Here is a 25,353-nt window from a genome sequence, read left to right on the forward strand (position 1 = left end):
TTCACCAAGATCTATACAGGCTGATTCAAAAATACCTACGGAACCATCCCAACTATGATATAACGCGTTTCCCTACTAACTAGGCGGGCTCAGTTTGTGTATTTTATAGCTGAGTTTTTACTGGCGCTTAGTCGATCATTACCAGCCTGTATATAGAAAATATTGGCTTCGGTTTTTTTAAGCAGCCTGTATATACTTTTGAGGTCTGACGATTTTTTCTGTGAAATGTCTCTTTTGGTGGTGGATAGGTATGTGTTTTTAATAAAAGTGTGTTTTAAGCTGAATCAATTATTTTTTGGTAATCTATTTCACTTTTTTGCAAAAATGAGTTTAGTATACCCGACTGTCCATGTGTTTTTGTGTGTATCGTTCACAATTTATTTCACAACTATTTCTTTCCTGCGGTTTCTCCCGCTTATCGATGGAAATACCGCCTGCAGCAGGATAAAAAGTACCCTTGTCTTTTCTCAGGCTCATGAGTACCTATACCTTTCGTGTAATTCAAATAAGTTCAGTGATTTTGGTCTGAAAGTGTGACATACATACAGAAAACCAGAGTTACTTTCACATTTATCTACAACATTGGCCTACTTAAGACATTCCCCAGCTACAGAAATTCATACTTCAGTCCAACTTGTCCTAATAGTTTCACCAACAAGTCCTAGTACTTACTAAACATAGTTATGTCTAAAACCAGTTAAGTGGCCTAGACAGCTGTTACGATTCCCACGCAAGTCATAACAAGGGTAAACTTATTAGGGTAACAACGTGGTAACAACTCATTACTTACCCTCGTATTTATTGCGTGTCATTGTTTCTGAACGAAGATCTTTTTGTAGCTCCGTAACTGTTTCTTCCTAGGCTAAAATCTTGGGTTCAATTGAAGTAACCTATGTTGGATTAATGGTAGCTTAGTGTTTGAAAGATCTACCTTAAGTACGAGTGAGCGGGGTTGATTGCATTTAAGTTTTATATAAGCTACTGTAAACGGCTTGACCCACTTTGTAAGGGACCGACAACCGAATAAAAAGTATATATATTATTCTGACGTATAAGCTAAACTCTGGCAGTCTCATCAAAATTCGTTCATTAGTTTGAGCGTGAAAAAGCAACTAACATACACACATACATTCGCCATTATAATATTAAGTGTGATCTGATGTAGATCTTTTTTTAGGCTTCCTCCAAAGTCTTCCGTCTTTCTCTGTTCAAAATGTGCAGAGGTCAATCATTGTAAAACAATCAAATAACAAGAAAACAAAAGCAACATCATGACCCTATCTTAAAATAGCAAAGCCAAAGCTTGCAACAAACAACATTGACACAAGAAATTACTTTAGCCGAGCTGAAGACGTCAAATCAAATCCAGCGCAAGTTGATTATTGCCAAGCCCGATCTGAGTTTGTGTATCTACGTGACGGCCGAGTTCATTTAGTAAACGATGGAGATGGTGAGACTAAGGAGTTGGGAACTATTGGAGTAGGGGATGTGTTGACCAGTGGCTGGTACTTTATTTGCATATTATAAAGCTGAGTTTTGTATAAACGCGCGAATCGAGAAGTGATTTGAAAAAAAAATAACTTTTGGATAGACAATTTATTGAGACAGCTTTAGGCTAGCTTTTATTTGAATGCACGGAGTAATGCATGTTGTTGTTCTCACACAAACAAAGAATGAGCGTTAGGGTCAATTCCCACTGAAAGAGCAGCGGCCGGCAGCGGCCGTAAGAGCGCGGCGCGGCGCGGCCCAGCGCGGCGCGGCGCGGCCCAGCGCGGCGCGGCGCGGCCCGCCGCGCTCGCGCTCAATCCCTTGCATTTACGGCCGCTGCCGGCCGCTGCCGGCCGCTGCTCTTTCAGTGGGAATTGACCCTTAATTACCATACATGCTCAAGGCGAACTGACGGTTTCAGACTTTTGGGTTAGTCTAGGTAAGATTTCCTAAGTATCTTGCCTTCACATTGATACTTGTTCACTGGAATCAAACCAACACTCTCGTACTTGAGAGGCAGATGCTTAAACGTATAGACCACGACAAAAATACCATAAAAATGTGACAAGTCTATTGTTTCAACAGTCGCATTATTCTGCGTAGAAGAGTTTACCAACTTTCAAAGTGGGTTCCGCTTATTGATTTACCGGATCGAAGCGCCCTAAAGAGGTTTGCTGTGGGCTTACAAGATAGATTGAAGAAAACTTTGCCGGCTCCTACACAACAAAACTTCGCCAACACAATTAAATGTTTTTGGCGAGAAAAAACTTCGTTTGGAGTGGTGAAAGAGTTCGCTTTTAGAAGGGTTTAATGCGGTTATTGTTAGTCGTTGGGGAGTATCTGGGCTGTATTCATTTTGGAACCTCTAGGGTAGACAGACTGGAGGGCAGATTGAAGGGGAAATATAAGCCCGTTCTGATGTATTTGATATCACGTTTTTAATGAAGTTTAATGTGCATTGGTCAACCTAAGTTTATATTGTGTTTAGGAGGCAAAATGTTTGTAGGTATGTATGTAATGAAAAATCTGCGGATTTTCTGGAATTAAAGTTATTATTCTATAACTAGCTTCTGCCAGTGGTTTCACCCGCATTCCGTGGGAACTACTTCCCGTACCGGGATAAAAAGTAGCCTATAGCCTTCCTCGATAAAAGGGGCTATCTAGCACTGAAAGAAATTTTCAAATCGGACCAGTAGTTCCTGAGATTAGCGCGTTCAAACAAACAAACTCTACAGCTTTATAATATTAGTATAGATTGAAAAGTTAATGAATTATATTGGAACGCAAGTAAAACGTTCATAATTAGGTAAGCATATTAGAATTTTAACTCCATTATAACATGTCTGTCAATCACACCTTTTCGGAAAAACGGCTGAGGAAATCGATTAGGCAAGCAAAAACTGAGACTTATGTAAGATAGATAAGAGGATCCATACAAAGTAGAATCTAGTTACATATCTTTAAAATCATCATCCACCAAGAGGTTGAGGGGGTCAGATAGAGCAGTCGCTCCTTGTAAAGCACTGGTTCTCAGCTACATCCGGTTAGACTGGAAGCCGACCCCTACATAGTTGAAAAAAAAGGCTCGGAGGATGATGATCAACCAAGAAACCAGCAAACAAGTCATCAAAATATTTCTCCATCTCCAAAAGCCGGTAAATATTATTAAGATCTCCAAAAAGGTATTCCAAATGTTTACGTACCTTCTGTCACCCGTTGTCTATGGAATGAATACTTAAATAGATGAACCCGTGTTCCAATTTGATAGGTAGGAAACCTCATAACTTATTCATGGTACCAAACACCATGGAGGGAAAACAGTGTATTAATTGAATCGGTCTTCAGTTTCCCTTGTTTTTTTGTATGGGTATGGGAATTTTTTGGGGGTTTTGGTAAATGAAAGTATTGGGATTTAATGAGTTTGTATGAATTCTTATAACTAAGGATATTGTAAGGCTATGTACGAGTATCGTCTGGCTTCGGCCTGTGAATAGGCGCTGTTTGCGTTAATTAGGATTTCGTGATAATATTCACCCTAAAAGCTTCCTTATTAAATGAGCTATTTAATACTCAGACTTTCAAATCGCTACAGTAGTTCCGGAGATTAGCGATTTCAGCAAAAAAACCATCTTTATAATTATACTCATAGATTAGCAAGATTTTAAAAAGCTCGTTATACTTTCTGTGACTCAATAAATACACATGGTGTCAAACGATAAAAAATAGCTTATGTATTAAACTTATGTTTCACCTAACTGATCTACATACCAAATTTCAACTTAATCGGTCCAGCCGTTTTTGCGTGAAAGAATGACAAACATACATCCATAGATTCTCACAAACTTTCATATTTAGGACCTAATTTTATATCCCTACGGACATGCTCTTACTTTTAAGCCTATAACGAGTCTCCAGTATCTAGTATGAAAAGAAGGTAAATTGCACCAATTTGTCAGAGGGCGAGTTGGACCGAATCCCGTCTCTGTTGTGATGAAACGCACAATTGATTACCCTCCTATAGGCTGTTTGGAGACTGATATAAATGGCGTAATTTGCTGTTGAATATCCTTGAAATATGCCTGGGAATAGTTCTGTCAGGTTTTTGTGGTTACGGATAAGTTTCATATTAGCGTTACTTACTAGATGTTTCAAGTGTTTTCGATCCCGTTCTTGTTCTTCGATTAATGCTATGGCTATCTTTTTTCTTTAAAAAATCCATATCGGTCTAGCTATTCCTGAGATGAGCACATAAATTAAATAAAATATAATTAAAACTAACGCATCTTTCAGCAATACAACTATAGCATACGTTTGTGGGACAACTTTAACATTGTTTTTTCCTTTCACTGATTTCACTCATTAGCAACCCATTCAACATGATTCTGTTATGTAAACTCTAGAAAGCTAATACTAAGTCGATAACAAAAGTCACAGGTGCACTAAGGTTCTTATCACACAATTTTCTTCAATATTTAATGTTTTGAGGAACCAATTTATTTCATTCCCAAGAGATATATCCGAGTAAGTGGGATTAGTAAATGTATCCGTTTTAATTTTTAATACCGTCAGCCCTTAAAAGGTTCTCCTACATTATTTGTGAAGTAACATCTGGTATGTGGAACTATCTTAATAGAAACGTAAAATGGAATAGAAATAACAGGTTTATAATGCATTTTAAAATTGCATTAAAAGTTGTTCTTCTTTTTTAGTTCATAAATATCATCATTATCATCCTGGTCTTTTTCTTAATTATGTTGGGGTCGGCTTTCAGGATATACAAATGTCGCTGAGTAAGGACCAGTGTTTTACATGGAGCGACTGCGTATTTGACATCCTCAACCCATTTACCTAGGCAAATTGTTACCCCTCAGTAAGATTAGTCTTCAGACGTTCTGGCTTTTGTATGTCTAAATAATTATAGATACTAGACTTAAAAAGGGGTATCGTGTATCCGAAGTAATTGGGCTGAGGAGATCAGACAGGTAGTCGCAAGCAACGACAGGTACACCGATGCATGCGGTTAGACTCAAAGCTGACTCCAACATAGTTAAGAAAAGGCTAGGCAGATGATTTACGTATTAGGATGAGAATGTTTAGAAACAGAATTCCTTAATAAACTTCGTATTTGTAAAGCAATCTTCGAATTCCCCTGAGTGCAAGCCAAGTTCAGCTAAAGTCGACAATATTGACGACTTACAAACAACTTAGGCTATTAGTTTAAGGCAAGTTTATACTTAGCTAAGTTTTAAGTAAGTCTAGTCTCTGGTTAGAGTTAAAGTACCCACTGACGTCTAATGGGTAGCCTGTGGTTTTAACAGTTATGTCACTTCTAGTATATAATGTTATCTAAATAAAAGTTCCAAAACAGTGATTTTAATTTGTCCTTCTTTCGAAAGGCACGATAAACTGTAGGCCTCGGCTGTCATTTGAACATATTTTGCAGTCGTTACTGGTAGTCAGAAGCCTGTAAGTCTGACAACCAGTCGTTCCTAGGGGTATTGGGTTGCCTGGGTATCTGGGTTGAGGAGGTCACATAGGTAGTAGTTATTTGTAAAGCACTGGTATTCAGCTGCATATGGTGAGATTGGAAGCCAACCCCAACATAGTTGTGAAATGGGTCGGCAGATCTCATGATCTGCTGATGATAAAATAGGAGTCATAACAGGGTTAAAAAACGGTGATTCTATTCAGTCCGTCTTTCAAACACTAAGTATAAATTACTTAAAATTCATACGTAACCAAAAGGTACCAAACGCGATAGGTACCTATTTGTTTTGTACAGTCATTGAAATAGTCGAATACGTTGTCACTTTGATCTTCTGTAATCAGTCGGATATTCTGAATGTCATAGCCTAACAGTTACCGACAATTTCATGTCATGTTGTCAAGTAAAGGATGCTTGTATATAATGAGTTTAGTGATCTCTCAGTATTGTAAAGTGAATGTTATTGACATTTGTTTGTCTGTTCCAGCCAATGCGAGCTTATCAGTCCTTAGATCTGTTTGTCAGCGATATATTTAGAAACTACTTAACTAACCTCTACATATAAAGCTGAAGTGTGTAACGCGCTAACCTCAAGAAATATCCGACCGATTTCAAAAATTCCTTGTGTTTGGAAAGCTGTTTATCGAAGAAGATACTTTGTAGATATGCTTAACAATCTTGAGCCAGCCTAATGTTTAAGAAAAACCATCAAGATTTTATTTCTGTAAGACGAGAGAAGAAGAGATTACTTCTGTAAGACATTTCGTCAAACTGGTTAACATAACACCGATCCCATCAACTGTATATCTTACACTATAAAGCCTAAACTAGCATAGAACGCCAGAAGTTCGGAAAACAAACGAGCATCATTGGAAATCGGATAATCCATTAATTCAGACTCCAAATTTCCTTTATAGCCCACCCGGGAGTGTTTGGGTGATGAATCGCGACAAATTCGCTTCGAAAAGCAATTTGGAAGAGTGGGGCGGATTGTCTATGGTTCAGCTACTCGTATTTGGGGGTATAGTGTGTTTCTGTGTAGGGGGGATTTATGGGGTAATAGGCCATATATTTCTTTTAAAATATGTACAGTCAAAAGATTGAAACTCAAAAAATCTATTAAGTATATAAAAAAAAAAAATATAAAAGCTGCTGTAAAATATGTGTATTAAATAGTAGGTAGGTACGCATTTTAGAACTGTTAAGTCATGTTATATATGTAGTTTACATTATAATATTCACATGGAAAATCTAAACTATTAGGAATGCATTCTTAAACTGAAGAGTTTGTTTGAATACGTCCTGTGCTCAGAAATTACCGATCCATCCGATTTCAATAAATCTTTCAGTCGCGTAAAATTCCTTTTTAAAAGCTTGATCATCCGAATATGGTTAATCTGATTTGCTGAAACAGACTGCCATTCGGTTTTCAATTGCAGTTTAATGATTAATTCACTTTGTCGATAAAAAACTCTAGGTATTCGCTAAATAGATTCTGGTTAGACACGACACAAACTAGTTTTCTATTTGCAATCAATCACTAAATTGGACTACTAGTGGATCTAAATGCAACCTTGATTTCTTTGAGAGTCTATAAATTACTCCACTACGTTACATTTTGATGCCATACGTTGAATTACCACTACTGGATGTGCCAGATTATTTTGCAAAATATTTTAAAGAAAGTAACTATATACGTAGGTACCTATGTATTCTTATAGGCTTTATGCAAAAGTAAACTGATATTATAAGGATGAAGGTTTTAAAAAAGAAACATACCATCATGTTAATCGAGAAGCTTCTCAATTTTCTGAGGTTGTTTAAAAAATGTCGTAGTGTAGAACATGTTAGGTAATTTTTTTAACAGCTATGCTCTTCTTATGGTTTTTCATTTAATGTCATAAAATGTTGACCTCTAAAAACTTTGAAAACTTGGCCAAAGCTGTTAGCTTTAACAAAAGGTTTCGAACAATATTCACGCGGGCATTCGGCCATCTTTCGAGCGTGAACAGAAACGATACGCGCCGTGCCACTTCGTGTCAACAAAGCTGGGATGAGCCGATTAGCGCGAGCACTCTTCTGCACTAAAATATATTCTGTTTCAATGGTTTGTCATGGTTGAAAGACGGTTAAGTAGGATATTATTTGTTTCTTTTAACCCATATATATAACTTAAAAACTATTGGTTGTACCAACTAATGCCTGAAAATCTTGTCATGCCTAAAATCTGTACACTTGATAATTCTATCATACTTGTCATTCATTTAATGCCGAATTGTTTTAAATAATATTCCAAATACATTCAAATTTATTTATTTTTCGAATATGGGTACATACATGTAGATCTTATTTTATTTTACAAAAGGAGCGTTGACCATATCCTACCAATATAAGGCTTGCAAAATTAAACTATTAAACAAAACAGAAAAAAGGGAAATCATATAGTTCTTATTATTATTCTAATTCTATAATTTATTTTCTAAAAATTCTCTTACACTATAATACGCCTTTGACAATAACAATGTTTTAACTTTCCTCTTAAACATGTTGATCTGTGAGGTTTCGAGAACAGTAGGCCAAGCACGAATATCTAACGTATTCGTATCGACAATGTATCGAGGCCTCGATTCGAAAACGGAGTCTGTCGATAGTAGGCAGCACGAACCACATTCGAAGCACTATCGAACACTCGATTCGAATTCTAATGTGACGTCATGCAAATGTAAATAGGGACGCGAAATAGTGAGCAAAATGAACGATTGTTGAATGAATGGTGCGTTCGAAAACTAACTCTAGTTGTTAATATTTTTTTTACCTTTGATTAAACGTTTTATTATTATTAAATTATAATAAAACCTGAATGTAATATAAAAAAGAGACCCAAAGTTAATTATTAGACATTATAAAATGGCATTATCTTTAGCAATATAACATAGTTACGGAGATTTTATTTTTTAAAAATGACGGGTACCGAACGCACCCACTTGACATCCGACGCGCGTAAGGGCGCCAAATTTGTTTATGTTTTGCTACACATCCACAACAAAATTATTTCTGGTTTTTTTTTTGCTACAAATAATTAAGTGCTTTCAATATAATAAATAATTATGAGAACCAGTCAGACGCACGCAATATGAAATGATGGTTGAATTCATGGAAGCGTGAGTAAACAGTTTTAATAAGTTTGAGTGGCATAAACTTTAGTGTGAAGTATTTTAAGTGCAATGCTATTTCTATATTCTATATTTTTAAATTCGGTTTCATTTGTGTCCAGTGGGTTAATTCTATTCCTAAGTTTTGCTCTACAATGATTAAAAATAAACATATAAATAACATTTTTTTTTTCAAACACATTAATTCTATAGGTATCTACGCAAATAAATAAAATATGATTTAATTACTTAGGTACCTTGTTTCTCGTGATTGATATCCATAATTTTCTAGTAAATTTGAAGCTAAAAAATAATATGCGGTACTACGTTCATACAGTGGCGGTCTTTGCATTTTAAAGTATATTGAAGCTATTACTAATTGTTCCAATAACTTAACAATAATTTTAAAACACTTCTATTCACAAAACTAACTCTAAACAAAACATAAACACGGTTAAAACTTTATTTTTACACTTCTCGAAACTTTTCTCACCGACTTTTTTCAAGTGAATAATGTTTCGACCATACTCGATAGCCAGCCTTCGAGAGTTTACGTTACCGTACGTCAAAACAATGTTCGTGCTGCCATTTTTTGTTTCCTTTTACGCCCGATAGGGGCGCTGTACAATTCTCATACAAATGTTACTCGATTTCGATACGAATAACTTTTCGCAAATATTCGTGCTTGGGCTACAGATCTTGGCAAATGGTTATAGATCCGAGGTGCCATGCAAAAGATACTTTTATTGAGTAGCGTACATTTACAACTTAAACCATGACATAGTGAAAAGAACAAAGAACATTTATTAAACATACGCATTACGCATATCGGCATAAGATTAATTTTTATAAAAAATACAGTAGTTTTTCAGGATATTTACTTACATGCAACTGAAAAAGTAACCTATATAATTCATTTTTCAACGGCTCATCTAGTGCCCTACATCCCTGTTACCGTCACTCACTGGATTGCTCAGCTGATGAATTAATCCGGGGCAAGATGTAAGTGAATTAATAGCGCAGTGTTCACAGTGACGAGAGAGGCACGCCTTTCCAACTATCTCTAGTTTTACCGTGACATGGTGATGGCCTATTTACTGTCCTAGTGCAGATAAAAGATCCATTATAACCAACTTCAAAAAAAAGGACGTTACGCTGGCTACGTCACGTTTGGCTGAACCGATTTTGATGCGGTTTTCAGAACAGCTTCTGTCAGACAGTCAGTTGTGTTTGTGTAAAGTTTTTAGTAAAGTAAATTCCATTGGAATATGTTTTTAAGATTCCATTAGTCCATACGGTTTTGATGCTTTGGTCAGGTAACAGATACCTGCGTATTGTGATAGCGCGATTGCTGAAGATGTGGACACAGAGGGTGTGGGACGTGTGGGTTCGATTCCCTCCTCGGGTTGAAACTTTGTGGGTTTTTAAGAAGCGGAGTCTGAGAGTTGGTGGTGGTACAAAGTGCATCGGAGAGCACATTAGGTAATTTTGGTCTAGCACCTGATCTCTGTCCGGTCGTATGGGATTGCCGTCCCAATATGTTATGAAAGTGAAGGAATGGGGAGCGCACCCGTGTCTGCGCAACTGGCTGATCTTCTTCAGCCGTCAATCGGAGGCCATTATTTCCCTATTATATGTCTGCCTATCCCAAAGTGAAAAACAAGCCTTATTCTGTCTAAAGTTATAAACAGAAATTCGCTTAATTTTACACAGAACAGGCTAGCAAAGGAGTGGAAATTCCTCCCGAAATAATGTGTTATTTGTAGAAGCAATTAAAATTCCTCCTCTGTACATTGTGTTTGCATGTTTAGGCCTTATTGTAAGTGGAAAGAGATTTATCTTTATTGCTCACAAGGGGATTAAAAAGATTCTGCAATTACGTTGTTAATTTGTTTTTCAACAACTTGTTTGCAATTATTTTATTTTTATTTATTTTTTGATGATGGTTTACTCAGCCACAGGACAGTAATTTTGTTACATAGGATAATTTTTAAGGGTTATGCTTTACATACAAGTATAGTTTTCTCCTGCCGTCGGTGGCATTAGCTACTATGCGGCGTGTCTTAGGTTCCATTCCCGTTCCTCAGTTCTAAAATTATTCCACGTCTAGGTACTTTGAATACCTGCTTTTTTGTGTGAAAAATAGATAGACTGGGGCAACGTTAAATTGAAAAAAAAAAAACCTTATCGAAACGAAAAGTGCCAATTTTTTACGAAACCCAAGAAAATCCAACAAAAACCTACTTACTCAGCAAATCCGATAATTCACAGCCGATAACACTAACATAAAACTTTATTATAACCACATACGATTCGCGAAATGCCGGCATTTTAATCTTAAAAGTCAATTGAAGTCGTAAAAACGACCTCCGGGCCATAACGTACATCTGTTGGTCCCTTGGAGCATTTAAACAACCGGAACCACCATGGAACACAAATCCTATAAGAAATACGGATGAATATTGAAACGTCACTCATTTTTAAGTGCTGATCAAATAATATTCTATCCCTGAGAGCCTTGCGTAAATTCTCTGTAGCAGTATCTGAGTAGACTTAGGTTAAATTTAAAGTTAAATAACGTTTGAGTATTTTTGTATATGTCTGACAATTGAAGCGTGGAGTTCAAAACGCAACAACTACTGAAAGCTCACTCATGCAATTCGTTGTTATCGTTATGCAGGCATATGACAAAATTGACAAACATGAGCATAAACTTGTCACACACACGTGCATAATATACAAGTTTGAGTGACGTCCTCTATCTTTGGCAATGGAAATTAGAAGCACGGCAATGACGTGTCCAATTCGTTAAATGGTCTAAGGTAAGGCCATAATATACGGAGCCAATACTGGGTGGCTTGTGGGATGCGCCGGTGTTAATTATGGGTTTTTTGCCATTTTTTGTGAAAGGGTGAGAATTAGTATTAGATTAGTAGGTATGGTAAAGATTTTTATTGCTTAAAAATATTTTTTGCAAAGATAAATTGCCCTTTATCTCTATTTTAAAATGCATGATTATTGTCTAAAAATGTCCTAAAACATGCCTGTTCAAAAATGGAACATAAGCAATACTTATTCTGTATTTTTTTTTCTTGTTTGTTTGTACCATGAATTTTCCGAAACTAAATACTGCATCCGAATAACATACAATATTTTACGGTTTTACCCGGGTATGATACCTACCGGTCCTACACACGGGGCACGAGGGAAAACAGCTTAGTAGTTCTTATATTAAAAAAATATTTAAGTAAGGAATGCCTATCTGAAAACTAAAAGCACTTTGACTGATAGCAGACATTTGTCTTTTAGCTGAAAAATATGCTTCATTCATAGTTGGTATTTCAAAGCCTACCAATATGACGTCATCACCAACATTGGCGGCCAACCCAACTTGTCAAACACAATAGGCTTGTTACTCCCAGATTCGACCCAAATTGGACTCAACCAAGCGACAAAGAAATCTACTATGAAACTGACATTGACAACCAATCGGTTATCGTTTTGTGTCTATTTCCCTCCTTTTTTCATACATCTACAGTTTACATAAACCTTAAAATGAACACATAAGGTATATTTTCCTATGTTTAATGTGTCTGGTAAGTTTGTAATTTGTCCGTGAGGTCGTCAATCAAATAGCACCCTTTTAACGTCGAGTATACACTATAAAGATGATACATGGGCGTAGATGGGAGGAGATTAAAAAGGTCAAGATGGACTATTTTCTTGTTCGTTCAATCATCATTTTGGTATAATCGTTACTTTTATGGTACTTCTATGGCGTAGATGGCTGACCCATTAAACGTATGTTGACTTCTGAAGACACAACAATATGAGCTTATAGTTTTAGATCTTGGCCAAGATAGCTTTTTCCAATCTAAAATAATTTGGATTTCTGTTCATCACGTAGTCATTCATCTTTTGTTTAAAAAATAAATCTTCAGAAAAAATAATCTCAGAAATTGAGAACAGCGCCATCTATTGATACAAACTGTAAACTTTCAACATAATTGTCCAGAACTGTTTGACCCATTATTGCGGCGCTACTAGCCACGTAAAGAGTTAATTTATCAACTAATAATTCTAGTTTCCATATTTACCGCGTATCTAAATATACTGGTTATGGATACTTGAAACATGAACAATTAAAATATCGGAAGCCACGGCCATCGTTAGCGTTGTAAAAGTTATTGAACTAACTTTTTGAACAGTGTCTAAGAAGTTTGCACAATAATGACCGACGCTTTAAGTTATAATGACGAGGCATAATTACTGAGTTCCAGAAAGTTCTATTCTCAGTTTTTGAGGGAATTGTGTTAGTTTGATGTTTTATTTAGCGTTTAGTTAAGGTTTTTTCTATTGTCTGTGCTTTCGTAAAGAAGAATAGGTTACATAACACTTAAAAAAAAACACAACAAAATAAAATGCAGCGTAATTCTTTAACATGAGGCCTGATTTTTTTTTCCCAATTAATGTTCAAACAAATAATACTTGTCTACCTACGTTGTATTTTGTAATGGATATTGTAATCTACTGAGGTAATCTATCAACACCAACTCACTAATGCGCATGATATAAATGATGTCATTCATAGTATTTCTCGCATAAACACAATCACAATTTCAAACATGCAGTCACATCTTCGGTAGTATAGTGGTAAGTATCCCCGCCTGTCACGCGGGAGACCGGGGTTCGATTCCCCGCCGGAGAGGATCTTTTTGTTTGTGTTCTCAGTGTATTTTTAGTGAAATACACATTTTATGATTTTATATGAATAATTCCTGAAATAATCAGGTTATATTTGTTTTTATTGTCAATTTATAGAACTGCTCGTTTTAAGTTCTATATTTTCCAGTGTATGTACATAGTGTGCCTGATTAGATGAACGCCTTGCAATAAAATAAACTGTGTGAATAAAAATAATTTGCACATTTTTGTTCACTGTGGTCATAAAAACTACAAGTTTCTCCGTGAACATAAGCGGTGTATATTTATCTCCGAAACAATTAAAACTACAATAAAAATAGCCACTATTCTTTTAGCAAAGAGTTTATATATGCTTGTAAAGTTGTAAATTTTCCCACTGCGGTATTTTAGACTTCCTATGTAAACTCAAAGTTTGTTTTTTTACTTGAACTTTCGTTAATCTCAGGAACTTCTGATCCGATTTGAAATATACTTTCAGGCTAGCAAAAACTAATTTATATTCCTGCTATCAAATCAACTCCAGAGCTTATACTTACCTTTTCATTATATATCGGGTTACAAATGCAGGTTTTCACAAACACGACCAAACCTCTAATAGTTAACCTAATTAATGATTAAAGGCAAGTTAAAGATGCTTCTCTTCACTATTGGTAATACCAGCAGATTTTTTCCCCTGTTTTATCCTTTAGCTCCTGAAAACACTACTGTATACATAATAGTAAATTCTGCCAGCACTAGGGCAGTAAGTAACGTTGTACTCGCCCGTAGTGACCGATATAAGGCTGCGTTTAGTGTAGGAGTGAAACGGAGATGAGCGGAGCGAGGGAGTTTCTTTGCTTAAACGCGAAAATCTCAGGAACTACTCATCCGATTTCTAAAATTCTTTTAGTGTTAGATAGCCCATTTATGCATCTAATAGTTTCTACAGACAAGGGTGAAACAGAGAGCGGAGGATAGCAAAATAATATTATGTTCCTGGTATTCGTGCTATTAAATAAGATAGTGAGCGCCTATGTAAATGCAAGACCGTGGAAAACCCATTTTCCTAACATATTGTCAAAAATCCTGGCTTTTATCTTGTAGCTCCTAAAAACTGATCTGTATACATATAATAGTAAATTCAGCCAGCACTAGGGCAGTAAGTAACGTTGCACTCGCCCGTAGTGACCGATATAAAGCTGCGTTTAGTGTAGGAGTGAAACGGAGATGAGCGGAGCGAGGAGGCAGGGTTAAGTTGTGTTGTGTGAACTTAGAACTGGCAATTTGAGGGCATGATGATGATGGATTTATGGTATAGGTCATACTCTGGTTGCATATATATGTACATATATATTTCACTTTCTTTTCCTTTTTTATGTGGGTGGTATGTGGGAATGTGACCGATTTCATGCAGTAGCTGCAAGTGATGTCATTGACAGTTGGCAGTTCTCTTCCAAACAGAACCATAATTTACATAGAAGTGTCTGCGTATTAGTTAATCTGTGCCTTAACTGACAATAATGTGTATTACCAACAACACCGCTTTTACACAGAAAACCAACCGGCAAAAATCTGCCATTCGGATTGGATTTAAAAACTTCACCCTTCCCTCTCGTAGTTGTCAATTGTTTTCTCACACTAACCACTACCAACACATCAATGTCGCTTGGAAAATCCGCTGGTGTAAAAGCACTGTTGATCTCCTAATAATTTGGCAAGAATGGAGACTTTTCAACAACCTAAAATTAGCATGCACGCATTTCTTGTAAAATAGCTCACATACTACCTAGTTCATGTCATCTCATCTCCCGAAAGCAGCTTGCTCATAGCTCGGTGGGCCACTATAAATCTTGTCCGCTCTGATTCCCGGCACATTGTAGTTAATATACCCTGGCTGTATTTAGGAGCTGAGATATAGCTAGGTTATTGTTTCCTAGTGCTCGTGTATTTTTTACTTGAATACCGAAAAGGTGGTTTGGGCAATCCTAAAACAAAAAACCGGAAAAGTGCGAGTCGGACTCGCGCATGAAGGGTTCCGTACCATCCAAACTAATATTCTAGGTATATATATTTTTCGAAATCGAGCAAAAATGTTTATTTAATTCTAGTTTTCAGTATTTGTTGTTATACCGGCAACCGAAATACTATCACGGTTCAAGAGATACAGCCTGGTGACAGACGGACGGACGGACGGACAGAGGAACGAAAACAATAGAGTCCCGTTTTACCCTTTGGGTACGGAACCCTAAAAACTAGCAATCTAAAAAATGCACTCGCGTAGAAAAAAACATATTAATTTCTTAGAAGAAATATTACAAAAGTAGTTATCCTGTATGCAGCTAGGAAAGGCTTCATTTATTGCTATGTAGGTCTTGCGATAGGAGCCTTTCATCGTTATTATTTCAGCCATAGGAACACTGCTGCACTGCACATAGGCCCATTGATTTCAAAAAGTACAGGTTGGAGTGGCTTGAGTCCAGCCTAATCCATCCGTTCTAGGAGCAAAAAAACGATTTAATTAAGTATGTAGCATAGTAAAAATCACTCATCCGTGCTTTAGGTACTCGTAATTCCCAAACTACTGTCGATTTGTCAAGATGCTTTGCTGATAGTTTATTTTAATCGAAAATGTAATCAAAAAATTAATCCATCTAATCAAACCTTTTAGTCGATCTGATACCGGTCGGATCAATCATTGTAATGTGCGCATTATCATTCATCCCCATACTGATTTATGAGCCCGATGAAACTATCGGCCGCCTAAAAGTTTGCTTTGACGGGAGCAGAAAATATTCCGAAATTGTTTTTCCTTTACTAGTTCAAAAACAACACAATATAATTAATAAATAAATAAATAATATATAACCACAATATAATTATTATCGTTGCACAAACAAGCAGAGTCAATTACAAAATACATTTCATGTCTGTTTGCTTAACAGAAATAATAATTATTGGCTGTGCAAACACTGAAATTAATTATTGTTTCGATACAGAACTGTTGGACAACCCGCATGAAGTAATTAATAGTGAGATACGTTTATTCCCTTGTCAATCGTTTGTAGGACTTGGAAGTTTAATTTTTCCGGGAATCTTAGGTATATAATAGAAGTATGTAGGAAGAAAGACTTAATTGATAATCAGTAGGAAGATAGACAGTTTTTTTTTTCATCATGAATTAATTATTTATTACTACTAATTACTGTGTAATGTATTCATAGAGCGAGATTCCACTAGAGATTGTTGGCGAACAAAAATTGTGTACGCATTGGTCAGCACGACTCCACTGCTAGCTGGTGTTCGCACACAAAGGTTGCCGTTTTACGAGCATTATTGAAATGTTCGCAATAAAGAACAATGTCAGACGTCTATAGTAACTTAGGCTCAATAAAAATATTTCATGGACAGTGAAAATTCTTACAGTTTTTTGTGTAGTTTAATGTCAGAAGCTTTTCTATGTTTTCCACTTTTGCATTGAACTTCTCAAAACCAAATTATTCCTAATTATTAAAACGAAAAACCTGAACATGATAAACAAAATAATTACTTATTAAAATGATATTTTTTTTTGGAGAAGTTCTAGATAACAATTAAATATTTTATAAGAAGTTAGTATTTTATATTTAAATTGTTGTAGTAAAGAACTTTGTGTCCGTGAGAATTTAGTTTTAAAAGTTGATTGGGTGGGCCGAAACCTGACATTGTTCTTTACTGTTATGTTTTTTGCTAGAGCAATTAAATCTTCACACTCAATTTCAAAGTATATCTTGGATACCAATGGCTGATAAAAAGGTGAAGGAAAATATCTTGAGGAGACCTGGACTATATAGTCTGAAATCACCGACCCGCATTGAGCAAGCGTGGTGATTAATGCTCAATCCTTCTCCACGTGAGAAGAAGCCTGTGCCCAGTAGTGGGACGATACAAAGGCTGTAACAGTAACTCAATGTATTAATGTTTTCTAGTGCACAAAAATGGTAATGAAAAATGTTTCTTCCGGTCTACTTATAGGGTAAGTAGACCGGAAGAAACATTTTTGTAGTACATTTCCAGTCATAGTATGGTAAAATTCAATGCACCGATGGAATTCCACCTTAACTACCACTCAAATAGAAATAGTATTCCGGCTGTCACTATATTTGTGCCTACATTTTTATTCCCATGATAGGAGCTGAAATACTCGTATGTATTTTTAGAGTGTCATTTATTACGACAAATGGGTATTGACAGCGCTAAAAGTATATGTAGATCTATAGATTTTTGGAGTTTCGGCGTCTGTCGGTTTATCCTAGACTAGCTGTTTTCGCGGTTTCTCCCGGGGAAATTCTTCTCACACCTGGATAAAAATCACCTATGTGATGGGAAAATATGAACGGGATGGTAAAAACATTTTTCAAATCGATCAGCAGTGTCGTCGTGTCAGGAGCTTACAGGGCACAAACGAACAAAAATAATCTTTATTATATTAATTGTTTTTAATTTTGTTTATAACCAAACTTGTTTGAAGACTTCAGTTTACATTAATTTATGATATCATGCTAAGCGACTTTACATTTAAAGGAATGTTTCCAAATTGAATATGAACATACTTTTAACGAATACTTAGGTAAAGCCGTTTCGGAGTGGCAACATAAATCCAGCACTATATGGGGTGTAGTAAAATATGGTTGTGTTAGTAATGGTATGCAAAAAGCTGAAAAAACTTTAACGACCAATGTGAGTAGGCCAGCTATGTTTGCTAAAAGATTTAAAAAGGTACCTTTGATAGATGGGCACCATTCACCATATGTTACCAGCACGCATTAAAAGTTCATAAATAAGCTTTTAAAATAAACAGATTTGGCAAAAAAACGAGCTATAATATGTACTTATAATGATACAAAGAAACATTACCTGGCCTATTTTTATCCGTGGAAAAGAAAACCAAGTCGTTACATTCAACCAATTCAGTTTACTACTTATTTTCACGGAAATCAAAATATATTTCATGAATCTTTACTATAGTATTTTGGTAAAACTGACTCACAGAGTCAACGTTACAGTAGGGTGTCCACAAAACCCAACATTACCAAGGATATCGGATATATCGTTTGACCCAACACAAGTAGGGTAACAAGGCTTCAGAATAAAACATGAGACTGTCCACCTGACCGGCAATGAATAATTTTATATACATTGATGTGTAGTGCGACTTCGAGTTTATTTTTATTTATTGCGAATTTCGTGTGATAGGATTCCAAGTCAGTGGAATAGAAATATTCGAAGATTGAGGAAGTTATACGAGGTAGATTATTTATGTATAGTCAATGTTTGATATACGGAAGTATTTTTACTGATACTTAGGTACCTACTTGCATGTCATTTAAAAAAAAATGTACTTTTACAGGCTGTCTAGATTATAGGGCGGGTTAGAAGTACGAGATAAATAATGCCATCCTTTTTTGCACTTAAATTAGAGAACTATATAAATAACTTGATATTAGGAGCTCATAAACAAATAAAAGTTTTACTCGTATTACGTTTTGCAACATTCAATACCAATCATGTACTTGCCTAAAAAGTAAATACAATAAGCAAAGTTGAATTCGGTCATAATGCATCATTGAGATTTTATACAGTACCTCTAGAATACCTAGATTTTATTTTCGCAAAATTTTTCCTCGAAACTTTTAGTTTTACGCATTCGTTCCAGAAAAATTCTCGTCTAAACGAAACTAATCCGATTTCGCTAAAACTCGCGCGACTTTGCTCGCTGAGTAAGCTTTTTTTAGCCGAATATAGAGGAAATGGTGAATGAAGTAATGTTTTTAGGTATTATATGTCCTCAATATTTTGAAAATTTTACTGTAGAAAACAGTATGTTTTTGCGTTGAAGAAAGGACTGTATCACGGAATCTCGAAGTTCAAAATGCCGAAGTACTGAAGCCATAAAGTACACAAGATCGATGCACGTGACTTAGAATGTACGCTACATCGAAGTACTGAATTGCGAATGTTCATGATACCGATGTACGGAATATCGAAAGTTTGTTATAGCGAAGTACGTGATTGCGATTGTTCTGAATCCCGATGTACGGAATATCGAAAGTTTGTGACACCGAAGTACCTAATATCGAAGGGTTTAAAATCACGGTATCTGCGGTAATTGGTAATATCAACCGGAAATGCTTTAAATATCGTATTTTGATCAATTTCCAGTAAAAAATGCATTGCTTTAATGTACTTGTGTTAAATCTACGAGATCTTATGTTGTTATTCCACGACTTTGTTTTCGATTTCTGTCGTGGTTCACATTTATTCATCATTATTTGCCGAGCCTTTCCCAACAACCACCCACCCACCTAACATTGTATTGAGGTCTGCATTATTATATTATATACACTTTTTGTTTTCAGCATTGTATTGGGGCCAGGGGCGCATCAATGTTTTACAAGGAGCGACAACATAAGATCTCGTAGACCGACCCCAACATTGTTGTTGGGGAAAGGCTAGGCGCAATATAATGCAGACCTCAATACAATGTTAGGTGGGTGGGTGGTTGTTGGGAAAGGCTCGGCAAATAATGATGAATAAATGTGAACCACGACAGAAATCGAAAACAAAGTCGTGGAATAACAACATAAGATCTCGTAGATTTAACACAAGTACATTAAAGCAATGCATTTTTTACTGGAAATTGATCAAAATACGATATTTAAAGCATTTCTGGTTGATATTACCAATTACCGCAGATACCGTGATTTTAAACCCTTCGATATTAGGTACTTCGGTGTCACAAACTTTCGATATTCCGTACATCGGGATTCAGAACAATCGCAATCACGTACTTCGCTATAACAAACTTTCGATATTCCGTACATCGGTATCATGAACATTCGCAATTCAGTACTTCGATGTAGCGTACATTCTAAGTCACGTGCATCGATCTTGTGTACTTTATGGCTTCAGTACTTCGGCATTTTGAACTTCGAGATTCCGTGATACAGTCTGAAGAAAGAATTGACTGTGTAGCATAAACGTTATACAAAAATGTTTTGAATTCTTCAATGCTCTGGTAAGAATAGATAACAGGATCTGTAATTCTTTTTAAATTAATGTATATCCTTATTCAATTAACATTTTAATAAAAAAAACTATTCTATTAAACTTATCATTATATAAACATCTTAATACTGTTACAAAATCGCATCAAAAAATTCAGAATCTGTACTAAAGTAAACGAATCCTCTAATTTTCTAACACATTCTTTACCACAACACAGGAATAGGTAACCTGCATTCACCAAACGCTTTCAAGCTACTAATTACACCACACAACAATACCTTTATTTAGCAGAACCGTATCCAAAATACAGCAGCAAATTCGTACGTTTGGTTTTAACTAAACAAACGAGATATTTGCATCGTCGAGACTCGTAGGCAGAATAAACACGGTGCACGTAGTTGTGTCTGCGTGTCAATACTGCTGTGTAGGTACAGTTTGTGCTGACGAAGCAGTTTTGCACGCTGCCTCATGTTATTATGGTAGGTTTTTTCGGTCGGTTACCACGTTTTGGGTGTGAACAGTAGATGTTCATGAATCATGCAGAAAAAAATCGTTTATTTTATATTAGTTCAGAAAAATTATGTTTATCTAAAAATGACCAGTCTTGATACGTATCAAAATAAATGTGTAAATAATGAGAAGTTTAACTTGAAGAAATAGGCTCTTTGCATCCATAAGTTGTGTTTAAAGATTTCATCTATGTACAACTTCATATTTGAATTGTAACATTTAAAACGTATAAAGGTACAAGTTTTTGTTTGACTCCATAAACCTAGATTATTTGCAATGCTCTTGGCGTTACGGGGAATACTAGGAAGCGAGGTAATGCGAGGCAAAGTAAATAGCCAGCTCTGAGCTACATACCGCACTTCTGTAAACTAACGGACTTTAGATACAACGTTGTATCTATCTATAGAAATGTTGATATATTCTTTAGGGTCTAGGAATTCATCTGTTTATTGCCTGTTACTTGTATTTTGAAAGAGGCATTTTTGTTCCCCTTAATCCTGGACGATTGGACTGTTAAATATAGTGTCAGAAGTTTGAGCACAAAACTTACGTATTGAAGAGGATTATTCAAATCATGTACCATTTATATTTTATGTCTTGGTTCCAAAAAATGTTATAAAAATATCACGAGGAAACGTCCTATGTTATTATAGGAGACAGAATTGTTACACATTAAGCTGGGTACTCACTTAGCAGTGTAGCACGTAACGTATCAGGTACGGTATCAAGTGAGTACGTAGGCACGAGCTCGCTGCAAGCCGCTCGCGCGTGGAGCGCTGTAAGCTCGCAGTGACCCGCCGAGTGGCGGTTTCATTGCGAGCACAAAGGCAGCTCGCAGTGTGCTTTTGGACGGCTTCACGACCGCTTGTGTAGTGAGTACGTACGCGTGAGCTTGACCTCTGTTGAACACTATTTAAATGTCCACTTATCGCTTGAGACTTCATATCCATTACAAAACTGTTAGGACGATTTAGATTAGGACTGTTAGGGCTTTTGTATTTTTCTAAAATATTATACATGAATATGAAAGCAGCACTAGCCACCATTTGGTACATGTTGTCGGCGTGACGTCGTTGCGAGCACAGCGGATCCGGCAGCTCGTAGCTAGATAGGTACGCGGAGGACCGTGAACGAGCCGTACCCACTTGCAGCTTGATACCGTTTCTGATACGTTACGTGCTACACTGCTAAGTGAGTACCCAGCTTTATGCAGCCTCTACAGTAGCTTTGACATTACAGAAAAACTCAAAAATTATTAACCCACATCATTATAATTAATCTGACAACCAATCAAAATCCAAATCTCCATCGTCAAAATCACCTAATTAACTTAAAAGGATCAAAAAGTTTGCAGCAACGAGGCTGCAATGGCAACCCGGTTCGAAAACCATCTGACCATGGAGAACAAAATGACTAGCGGAGGTGCCATAACGGAAAATCACCGAAGAAAGTAGCGCGCCAAAATGTGGGTGAGCGGGGGCGAGGTACGTTACTGTTTTTGCTCTAATACGCCTTTTTGGACCTGACCATTATTTGTCATACCAAAAATCGTTAACAATCTCAAAGAACCGTACCCTTCGATAGTTCACTCGTAACTGATCAGTTTTTTCATGCCCACCGTGAGAATTTGACCTAGAAGAAGGCCTACCTACCTGTATTATAACTTCTCCGTTGGTCTTTCTTTATTCCATGCATCTGACCCAGATACAGGGGTAGGTGGAGAGCCGTTTTATGAACCGACCCATTCACAAAGCTGATTGCTATGTACGTTTCCATTCGAGGATACTCGCGTACTACCCGTTGGGGCCCCGTGATTGGATTACCTTTAAATCTGGTCGGTTTTTATAGTGTAACCGCTTTTTTCTGGATTTTGATTTGACGGGAGCTGTAGTGTTGCGGTTGATTGATTTGTTAAGTGTGTGGATGCGGTTTGATGATCTTGTCAGTTATTTTGGGCACAAAATGTGGGTTCAGTTCAAAGTTATATGATCATTATTTTCGCAACCGGCTGTTTTATCATAATCATATAATGGGGAGGAATGACGATCATTTCGTGAGAAAGTTTTTGATCTTAGAAACGATGCATGGATTAATGTTGTGTAAGCCGATATGGTTAGAATGTATGTTACTTGTGGGATGATGGCAGATAGAAGAATATAGAAAAAGAAAGCTAGCTTCGCCGACCCCAAATCAATAGGATGAGGGCAGGATGATCGTGTGCTGCAATATCCATTCAAGTTGAGCTGCATTTTTCTAAGAAGAAGATGTAATTTTGTAGTCGGCCTTCTCATTAGTTAATATGCAACTGGATACTATGATATTTAGTAAAGTAAAGTAAAGTAATCTTTATTGTATTAACTGTGTAGGTTACAGGTGTTAGGTACATAGTTATAGTACAACAATCAGCCCGTTTGGGCATACAATAATTAAAGCCCATGCGGGCAGCTACATTATTATTTATTACATTTAACAAATTCAATAAATTACAATTTATCATTAAATCTAGAAATTTTGTTATTATTATAATTTATGACATACATTCTAATTACTTATTTTCTAAGAAATCCTTAATTGTAAAATAACATTTTTCTGCTAACCATTGCTTTAGTTTTATTTTAAACAATCATAGTGGAAGCTGTCTGAAAGTTTGGGGTATTCTATTATATATTTTTACACACATAAATATACAATTTCTGTGGAACAGAGTGGTTCTGCATTTTGGTAAAACAATCTTGCTAGGATCTCTTTTGCTGAATACACTCTTTTCTGAGACTTTTTCGAACAATTGTGGGTGCTTTCTTACGAAGAGACCAATTTCGATGATGTAAAGGGAAAAAATTGTGAGTATTTTAGTTTTCTGAAATAGGGGTTTGCAAGAATCAAGGGGACTGGCATTACATATACAGTAACAGATCTGCTTAACTTTCCGACGAAAGGCGTAATACCAAACATTATTCTAAAACACAAACACCAAAAACGCATTGCTCACCGCCGTAAATCCAAGTTAATTTATACAATACTCTTGCAATTACAAACCTTCGTAGCACTGCGGTCTAGCAAACTAAACAGGCTGCCGTAGATTCTACCTCACTAAATCAACTGATAATTACCTTACATCCCACTATTGGGTAATTACAAGAGATATCTCAAATGTCGAGGGACGTAGGTACAATGTTCTAGGTAGTGTTGGCCAAATACAGTTTTGTTTGTGTGCGTGTAAATACGTGTTTGTGTTACGGGAAGCATTCGCGTCCTGTGGGAACTTCGAATGCCTTTAAAAATACTTCCCCTGTTTAAAAAATCTGCTGATTTGTTGAAGTTACTAAAGATAAAAATTTGACGTTTCTTGTCTTGAGCTGATTTTGGTTACAGATTGGAAATTGAAATGTGAAGGTACCCGATAATACGTTATCTAGCACGGAAAATTTGTCAGTTGTATTATAAATGAGAAAGTTTTGGCGTTTGGTTGTTTAGATGATAGTTTTTCACATTGTAACTGTTGCACTGTTTAAGATATAAGTTGCCAGTAATCAGTAATTAAAAACTACTACTTTTAGTATTTAAACAACGAGCGGGAAATTGATCCCTCAGGACACTTTTTTGGCACACTATTTTAATTTGTCACGTAATTAAACAAAACTATACATTTATTTGTGTCGTACAGACGTTAAAATGTTTGTTTTAGTTCTACTAGCGTGTTTGTTTGTACATTCTACAGAACTCGCTTGTATGAAAATACGGACTAAAACGGATTTACTATTTCTCAGCCTTTGTGCTATATACAATGTTCCTGGTAAAGAGTTAAGCATGGTCACCCTACTCAGATATGCTAGGCTATTGTTGTGGAAAGTTACGCTCTCACGGTTGGATTTTGGATGGGTGACCGTTTCATATTATAGCATCATCATGTTATATTGTTAACTGGAACTATTTCCTGCATCTGGATAAGAAGCAACCCATAGCCTCTTCGATACATAAGCTATTTAACACTAAAGAACTATTCAAGTCAGCCCAGTAGTTTCAGAGATTTAATCATCTTCCTACAATTTAATTTCATTTATGTATGCAGGCAATCTGGGTTAGGATAGGTCAAGATAAATCTTTCGGAACGCGGGTTACAAAGTCAAATTCGATTGCCAAAGTACTGAAAGTTCTTAGAACTGGCCACTTATAAACAATATAATAAAAAAATAATTCTATAATTTGAAAATAGAACTCTTTTCCAATATTACTGAGTATATATTTAATTCATTTGTCATTTGTTTTACGATTTGGCGGCAAATTGAAAATTGTCTGTGTCACGTCAACATGAATTTAACACGAGAAAATTTTCGTGCAATGATTTTTTATGACTTTCGATGTCATTTAAGTCAACAAGAAAGTTATGATAGACTACGATTGGCCTTTCACGATGAAGCCCTATCTCGTGCGACTGTTTACAACTGGTTTAATGAGTTTAAACGTGGTCGCACTAATCTCACTGATGATTTA

At 36.2% G+C, this 25,353-nt stretch overlaps 1 non-coding gene across 1 annotated transcript; it reads left to right on the top strand.

The window, feature by feature from the left end:
• The first annotated feature begins 13,261 nt into the window (after window positions 1-13,261).
• Trnad-guc lies at window positions 13,262-13,333 on the top strand. The gene has a single exon. It is a non-coding gene; the product is annotated as a tRNA-Asp (tRNA).
• Window positions 13,334-25,353: the final 12,020 nt, after the last annotated feature.

Source organism: Helicoverpa zea, chromosome 24, assembly GCF_022581195.2.
Source record: "Helicoverpa zea isolate HzStark_Cry1AcR chromosome 24, ilHelZeax1.1, whole genome shotgun sequence".
Taxonomy (NCBI): Eukaryota; Metazoa; Arthropoda; class Insecta; order Lepidoptera; family Noctuidae; genus Helicoverpa; species Helicoverpa zea.